General features: G+C 42.1%; 1 long non-coding RNA gene across 1 annotated transcript; it reads left to right on the top strand.

Moving 5' to 3' along the window:
• Nucleotides 1–220: 220 nt before the first annotated feature.
• Nucleotides 221–9,228, top strand: Gm31285. The gene is made up of 4 exons (XR_388765.1): nucleotides 221–266; nucleotides 577–603; nucleotides 1,597–1,632; nucleotides 9,209–9,228. It is a non-coding gene; the product is annotated as a predicted gene, 31285 (long non-coding RNA).

Below are 9,228 nucleotides of genomic sequence, written 5' to 3'. Positions count from 1 at the left end.
AAATCTTTAAGCAAAAATCTGAACTGCCCCCTCACAATCATTTGCATCTTTAGGCCCATCAGCAGATTCTGCTAAATGAACTGGCAAATTGGTGAGAAGCAGAGGATATGAATCTTTATTAAGCAGCGGTGAGTGGGCAGAGAAGCTGAAGATCATGTAGCAAATAAGTGGGACTGTCCCTCAGTAATGTGACTCAGGATCCTAAGTACACACCCCAGGCAGTGCTTGCCTGCTAGCAGCTTCCTATTGGGTTTTGCTCTTTAAAGGTGATTATCATAGAAGAAATCGCTTTTTCTTTTTCTTTTTAATTCATTGATACTAGTAGAGTCAGATCTTCTATATTTTATAGGACATTGGTATATTTGTCTCGTTATTCTAATTATATTTACACAGCAATGCAGATATAATTTCTGCCTATATACACATACATACACAGACTCAAACAGTATGTGCATGTTTATATAAATGGGCTTTGAACTGAGAGGGAGGCATGTAACCATGGGAGTATCAAGTGTGTTTTTAAACATGAATGGAGGATTATGGTTTTCTGATTTTGTTTTGTTTCTTCTGGAACAGGGAGGAAGCACTCACAGATGGGAGTAGGTGAGCACGGGGCTGGGAATGGAATACCAGGGCAAAGGGATGGGAGCTTGAAAGATGGTGGAAGTTGCTCCTGTTGCTGTGGCTTATTAAATAAGAGGCAGGAAGTGCACCTTGGGGGTGGGGGGAGATACCCCTCCAGCACCCCTTGGCTCCTTACTTGTTCCCAACCTCTGCTGAGAGAAAAGTGATTTCCATTGGCTTGCCTGCTTCCAGGTGATCCAGCATTTCCTGTTCCATTTCCTGTTCCTGTTCCTGTGACCATGCACTGTCTCCTGGTGTCACGTGCTGGTCCTGCAGTGTCCATGCTCACTCCACCACGTGTCTATCAGAGACAGCAAACACTGATGTCTTTTCTTGGGTGTCACCTGCAGCCAAGGAAGCCGGCTGAAAGGCAATCCTTCTGACTTTTCATCGTGGTGGGATCTACCCTAGACTGCATGGCACATCATTGCTAACTACAGATACTGTGTCGTAGAGTATGCTTTCTAGAATCTACTTGTTAGATAACGCCAGCCTTTATTATCTATATCACTACATCTCTGACATATAAGTAAGATTGCACAGCATATGTTCTTGTGCAACTAGCTTACTTCACCATTCACACATGACAGACTACCTGAAGAATATTCATATGTGTGCACATATGTGTGCATACATGGCTATCACATTTTCTTTCTCTTTTCTTTTAATTCATTTACTTAGCAAGAGACCTTGAGTCACCTCATGTCATCCAGGCTGGCCTTCCATTGTCTAGGTAGCTGAAGATAACCTTGAACTTCTGATCCTCCTGCTTCCACCACCCACGTGCTGGGATTGCAGGCATGCACCAACATAGCCAGTTTATGTGGTGTTGGGAACTGAACCAGGGCTTCCTGCATACTGAGTGAACACTCTACTGACTGATGTATACCTTTGGCCTCCGGCAGTTCATCTTTTCCTTTTTATATGAAATATAAACTCAATACTTTAAATGTATTACCTTTTCCCCTGCAGTTCTGGACTCTGAATCCAACCCCTTGTACCTGCTAGGTAAGTGCCCCCTACCCCTACCTCAGATCTATTACTTTTGTCTTCGTTAAAATGTGTATTCAGGATAGCTGGAATGCTACAGGTGGCCTTTGACCCTTTGTTACTCTCTGCCAAAGAGGACTGCTGGCAATGAAGCCTTTCAATGGGGGAAGCCTGCAGCTACAGCAATGGTCAAATTTCAGCAGCACTCTGCGCTTGAGAAACAGCAGAGATTTGGAAACTCCACATTGAAGGTTACTGATAGGTGGAGGCCAGGGAAAGTTTCAAATGTGCTTCTCCTAGTGGAAAAGTGTGAGGGTGGCTGGTGATTGGAGACCAAGTAAATGATGGAGGAGGAGTTAGGGCCGAAGAAGTCAGAAGGAGGAGGCCAGTGGGCCGGGAAAACACTGCAGGCTTCAGGAGGGAGGATGCCGGAGGTGGGCCTGTGAGACTTGCAGAGTGGAAAGGGAACAGCAAGCAAGAAGCAAGCAGGCTTCTGATGTGACAGAAAAGAACCTGGGATGTTGTAAAGGGATGAAAAGAAGTGCTAAGGTCAAGGGAAGCAAGATGGACAGAAAGGGGAGGGAAGCAGAGAAACTATCTCCCAGTGGACGCACCAGCCCTCCTCTTGCCTGTAGAATTTTGACCACCAAATAGCTACCATGGAAACTAGCAGGCTGAGGTGGGGGTGGCTGGGTAGTGAGCATCCTCCATCAGTTTACTGAGCCACAGAGCAGCCAAGAGTTGGGTTTCCTAACTTGTGACTAGGTCACTCTGCTAAGAAAACCTAAGGCAGTTGTCTCATCCACTTATGTCTGAGCCTGAGCTCTGAAGGGAGAACCCTGCCTCACACTGAAGGGCGTCCGTGTGCTTGATCAATTTAAAAAAATATATTCTCTTGTGTCAAGTGTCCCAGAAATAGTACATAATAATGATGGTGTTGCATATTTTGTTCTTAACTAGTGATGATTCTCTCAAGTGATTGTTTTGACCAGAATAAACTTATTTATTCTTTGTCAATAAATTTATTAGAATATAAACATCTTAGCCAAGAACTTACAACAGTTCAGCTGAAGCTACACTGTCCCAATGTTACTCTGGTTCCTATGGAAGAGAAAGCGAGTCAGACTAAGAAATGAAAGGTATCTGCTAATACCAAGAGAAAAATGTCTTTACTCTCTTTACTCCTGAGCGTCCCAGTGCCCCTGTCCCTGACTCAGGCACATCCTGAGGACAGAGGGCTAAGTGGAGTGTTGCCCTTGGAGGCTCAAGATCAGCCTGGTGAAAGATGGCTTGTGTTGAAAGAGAAACCACCTTCATCTGGAACTTGTACATTTGAGCTGGGGACACATTTGTCACATAGCGACCATGCAGTAAACAGAACGGCTGCTCCCTCAGAAATAGGATTTTCATTGCTGAGGGGGTTGGAGCTAGATATTCTGGGTGTGGGGTAGATCTGTCCTCTATGGCCCGTGCCTCTGTCGTTTTAGAAACACCTGTGGTAGGGGATTCTCACGTGGTATTAGTGGCAATATAAGTGGAGGCCACGTCTATATAGAGGGAGACTTCAGAGTGTCTACCAACATTGAAAATGCATGTTATCAGTTGGGCAAGCAGATCTACTTTTAGACATTTAGCTTAGTGATTTTTTGCACAGGTATGTCAAATATTTAACTAGTTGAACAGGTATACAACAGAGAGACAGACAGAGACAGACAGAGAGAAAGAGAGAGACAAAGACAGAGACAGAGAGACAGAAAATCATTACAACAATGTTATGTGTTCATCACTGAGAGACTCAGATACATTTTGAATACCCCAACATTTTTAAAGCAACAAAGGAATAACAAATAGGTTTTGAAGATGAGTTTAAAGATACCTACCCCAAATCCCCCACCAACACAATTTATTTCCCAACTGGATTGTTGGACTTCCACAGTTACAACTGCAAGAAATGTAAACATTTGACAGCTCTGCATCCTTGAAGAGTGGATGGTTTGCATTATGAGGAGTAAGGTTTAACCTCAAAGGCCAGCATCATTCCTGAGTGATGGTAAGGGGAGAGGGGTATAGAACAACCCCACAGCCTCCCACAAGTCTACTCACTGTCAATTCTTTCCACAAACGGCACTCAGATGGATATGCCGGCCCCTGTGACTGCACTTAAAAAGCGAATGTAGGAGAACTGCCAGCTGTCTCATTTGAACACTCTTGGATTCTTTGCTAGTCTGAGCAAAAACTCTTTAGCTCAGCAAAAGTTTGCTCCTTATATGAGATGAAACCACTCGAAAGAATGTACGTTTTCAATAATCAGGATAGGATTATACTTTTCACTTGGGGAGTGTGAGCAGATACTTTGAGAAGAGTGATTTAGAAATAGTTGTCCCTTGGGATACTGTAAGAAACTGAACGGATCGGAGACACTGGCGATACCTGTGTGTTAAGAAGGTCGGAAGGTACACTTGCATTCCCTGGCTACTTTATCTCTTCATCTCATGTTTGTTCTATTGCCCACCCTGTAAGTGATATGAAACACCTGGGGGAGGTTACGCTCTTGAGGCATTTTGCGATTGATAGCCTTACATTCCCACATCCTTTATGGGAGAAATTCTAAAGCCTAATAAATATAACCACACCTGTCGGCTAAAGAGAGAACACGAGCCTGCTGCTCGCTTTCCTTTGCCTGCGTCTGGGAGCATTTAAGGATTGGTTTCAAAGAAGCTGCTGAAACTATGGAAACTTGACATCATCACAAACTTGCTGAGATAGAGAAACTGGCCTTCCCAGAACACTCCCTCAGCACCTCTATCGCTGTCCATATGCCAGGTCTCGGCAGGTCAGTCACAGCTGCCAAATGACTGACTCTGACGTAGACGGATTTAAAATCTTACAGGCTTCTGTCTGGCAGGTAAAGGGTTGAGGGGATCAAGGTACTGGTGCTGTCTACCCACTTCTGAGTAGGAAGGGATTGAAGGTGATTAATTTGTCATTGCCTAAAGTAAGCTAGAGCCTGCCACCATCATTATGTCGCCTTGTCAGGCCAAAAGAAGAAAGCCACGACTTGTAAATCTGGACCCCTTCATACAGGTGGAGCTCAGAACACCACGGGTCAGCTTCTTAGCAACATTTTGTTTGGCTTCTCAGGGCTTTCAGATTGAACGCCATTTATTCATTAAAGGCTATAGCCTCCAGAAGTTTCAGATCCATGTGCAAGCCAAGAAGCTAATAAGCATTTCCCAGTTATGAACACCATATCCTTATGGTGCATTTCTACAGTTGATCTTAGTCAAAAGGCTGAGAAGCAGTTAGGATTATACATTTCTTATTATTAGAAATGCCACCGGTGCATATTTATTAATAAAGCTCACACATAGCTTGTGCCTGCTACTCCCTGAGTCTATTCTGAAAGTACATTAACTTTTGCTTACTCATTTTCTGTTCTAGTATGCCATAGTGCATTAAGTTATTAGGTGTCTTCAGGATCTTCTTGGCTGTGGCAGTCTCAGACTTCTCTTGTTTGATGGCCCACCTTGGTTTTGGTTAGTGCGTAGGTGGGTTGGTTGGTTTGTTTTTTGTTTGTTTGTTTGTTTGTTTGTTTGTTTTTGAGAATCACTGCTTGTTGTATTTCACAGGGCTTTTTCCCATCACCTGAGTCTCCTCATGCCTAACACTGTGGGTCTGGGGAATAAAGGTTTCTGAGGTAGCATCATTCCATCATATTACCAAGCATCCCAAGGCCTTGCCACTGTTAACATTGACCTGAAACATCTAGCCACTGGAATGCTTGTTGGGTGAGTCCACAATGACGAGACTCTTCTCTTGTCCTTCCATGCTCTGCTCATAGCAGGAAGTCCTATGGGCAGGCCACAGCTAAAGAAGTGGGAGTCACACTGCCCATCCTCGAGGGCAGAACATCTGCATAGATTACATAGGATCCTTCTGCATGGAACTTTGCATCTTTACCACCTAGTTATTCGTTTTCAGACAGATTTGTAGGTGTTTGTTTCTATATGTTGGGTGTGTGTGTGTGTGTGTGTGTGTGTGTGTTTTGCTACTCAGATTGTCCCAACCTTGGCCTTTGAGAGTTCTTTCAGTTAGCTTCTGTACCATCCCCTCGTTATTTTGATTGAGGATCATTTATTCCTTTCTTAGTCTCTTCTGACTTTCTCACTCTATGAGATGCTGCAGGCTGATCTCGTGTATTGCCCCTCTCAGTTGGATCTAAGCATTGTTTCATGGATCTCAGCCTGCCCTTATTAGACATAGTTTTGGAAACTACTATCTGAACACTAGATGTGTCCATTACTAATGGGCAATTATTTAAGGGAATTTCTCAACGTATGCATGCATACCAACCTATATGCATTGTGCTGTGCACACTAACCTATAATTTTTCTAAGTTGCATACATGAAAGTTTAATATTTGTGTTATAAAAAGTATGGATTTCGACAAATACAAAGTGTCATTTGTTTGCCATTAGAGAATCATGCAAAAATAGTTTTCCTGACCTACACACACAGATACACACACACACACACACACACACACCTCATTTCACCTATACCCTGACCCCATCTTCTTGAGCTCCTCACAAACACTGATTTTTTTAACTATTTCTCTAGTTTTGTTTCTTTCTGAAAGTCACATAATCAGAAGCAATGTACAGCTTTTTTTTTCAAACTAATTTTGCTCATTTACAACATTCATTTAATATTTCATGTCTTGGAAGCTTATTTATTGCTGAGTAAGGTTCTATCTTATGGGCACAGCACAATTTGTCTCTTCATTCAGTTATTAAGGGGCATCCTGGTAGCTTCCAGATTTGGAGTAGTGTTAATGGGGAGAGAGAGTTGAAATTCTTGTGTTAGCTGGCCTGTGGTTGATGGGTTCTAGAAAGGTAAGGCCTGGGGCTGGCGAGATGGCACAGTGGTTAAGAGTGCTGACTGCTCTTCCAAAGGTCCCGAGTTCAAATCCCAGCAACCACATGGTGGCTCACAACCATCTGTAACGAAATCTGATGCCCTCTTCTGGAGTATATTAGGACAGCTACAGTGTACTTACATATAATAAATAAATAAATAAATACATAAATAAATAAATACATAAATACATAAATACATAAATAAATATCTTTTAAAAAAAAGAAAGAAAGAAAGGTAAGGCCCATGGTCATCAGATTAACGGAGACATGTCCCATACCAACAGGCAGAAGCTGAAAGTAACGAACTGTCAAGAATTCAAGATCAAGACCATGTAAAAAAATCTATTGGCAAGTGCTTTCAAACTACAATGTTGATTATCTTGACACTCCTTGACTCTTTCCTTTCTGACGTTCCTACAGTTTGTTAGCGCTAATGATTCCTTAGAGTGATAGGGAAGGATGGAATTGGGATTGGCTGGTGTGATAATGAACTAAATCTTAGCCTACATGAGCCTCTGTCAGTGTGTGCTCCCTCATCATGGACTCTGGTGACATCCATTTCTGTTCCCATTATGTCAGCAGCTGTCACAGCAGTAGAAGAAACCTGTAAAATTCTTTGTCAGAGTTGCCTAGGTCATTTCTGGATGCCTTGGGACTCCACAGAGGCCACAGCTACTGAGAAAGAGCTGGCATTCTTGAAGTTCTACTACGAAGCCTTCCCCCATTCCACATCACCATCAGATTGTGATTTACTATCCTACATCTATAGGCACACTATTTATGAAATCATCTTATTCTTAACATTTACATACTTATTCAGAGGGTAGTATTTGGAGACAGGGTCTCTCTATGTGCCCTGGCTATCATGGAACTATCTCTGCAGACCAGGGTGGCCTCAGATTGAAAGAGATCTGCCTGCCTCTTCCTTGTGAGTACTGAGATTAAAGGTATGTGCCACCATGTCCAGCTAAAAAAAAAAATATATTTTTCTCAGTAATGCCACCACTGAGCCTTTCAAATGCTTGCTGGTATGATGAGACACCTACATGTATATGAGATATATGTATTGTTCAAAGAATGGAACAAATACCTCAAATCCTCGAGCAAGCCCTCCCTTACAGCCCTTCCCAGTTTCCCACATCTTACATCTATAGTCTTCCAGAATGAAAAGGAGCCTGGTGCACTTCATGCTAGGTCCTACAGAGAGTACCCGGCTCTCCAGAATGATCACCCACTGGCTGGGGTGGTGTTCAGTTCTGCCAACTCCTGTTTTAGTGAGTAGACTTTTCACTGTTTGATAATAAATAAATAATAAATGCTGTAATACCCTTTAAAAGCAAAAATATATATATATGATATTCATTCTGAAGAAGGGCCATCTTTCCAATCAAAATAAATACCTAAGAACATTATCTTTGTGCTGGATAGTTCTATGTCCACTTGAGACAAGTTAGAATCATTTTGGAAGAGGGAAACTTAATTGGAAAAAAAAACTGCATCCACCAGAGTGACCTATGAACAAGCCTTTGGTGCATTTTCTTTATTGATATGAGAAGGCCCGTGCCATTGTGAAGGCTGCCATCTCTGGCCTGGTAGTCCTGAGTGCTGTAAAAACGCAAGCTGAGAAATCCATGAGGAGCAAGCCAGTAAACAGTACTCCTCCGTGGGCTCTGCATCAGTTCCTACTTCCAGGTTCCTGCCTAGAGTCCCTGTCCTGTCTTCCCAGGATAAGGAAGTGGAAGCTGTAAGATGAAATGAACTCTTTCCTCCTTGAGTTGCTTTTGACCATGGTGTTTTATGACAGCAGTAGAAATCCTAACTGAGACAATCTACCACAATTTATTCTTTTTCCACTCATTTAAATGTTTCCTTTTTCTATATCCTAAAAACAGAACAAACCTCAAACACACAAAAACACCCATGATTTGCATCTCGTCACATGCAAGGGATGGAAGTGATTTCTAACTTCCAAGTCCGAGATATCATGACCAACAGGTTTTAAATAATAGTAACAAGTTCTCCCAAGATGCTACTTGAAGACCTCTCATGCATACTGTGCTCAAAGATGGTCCATAAGCAGGCAAAATCAGCTTTTTAGGGAACATGATCCTTCCTCAAACCACTAGATCAGAATCTGCATTTAGCAAGAACCCTAGTCAGCTGCATGCACAGTAAAACCTGCTCCCTCACCTGGCCTTCTTAACTCTCATTTAGAGTAGAAAAAGGCCATTTGCCTAAGTTAATGCTATTTTCTGTACAGAAATTAAATTTTACTTTTAGCCTTTTGCAAACTTTTTTTTTCCAAGCTGGTAATCAGCTACTCAAAACAACAATTATTCTCAGATATTCGTCATTAGACAACTGGAGATTTTGCTGGTTTTGTAGCCTACTAAAACTGCTGAGGCTGTTGAACATTCCACACTCAAAAGTTTTGTAGGGTGGTGGATAATGGGGAAGCTTCAATGTTTATTTTAAAATAAATAAAATAAGTTCTTGACTTTAAAAAAAGAAAGAAAAAAGGAAAAAGAAAAAGGCCGTTTGCAAAATTCCTTAGAAGGGAATAGGAATAGTGTTTTCTGACATCATTTTACCTCGATACATAATAATGGGGCTTTGTTTGTTTCTTTTGTCTTCCCTTGCCTTTCCCTTCCTTTCTTCTCCCTTTTCTTTTTCAGACAGAATCTCACTCTGCAGT

Source organism: Mus musculus, chromosome 11 (genome assembly GCF_000001635.26).
Source record: "Mus musculus strain C57BL/6J chromosome 11, GRCm38.p6 C57BL/6J".
Lineage (NCBI taxonomy): Eukaryota > Metazoa > Chordata > Mammalia > Rodentia > Muridae > Mus > Mus musculus.
Note: the sequence above shows the minus strand (reverse complement) of the source record. Positions and strands in the feature narration are given on the sequence as shown.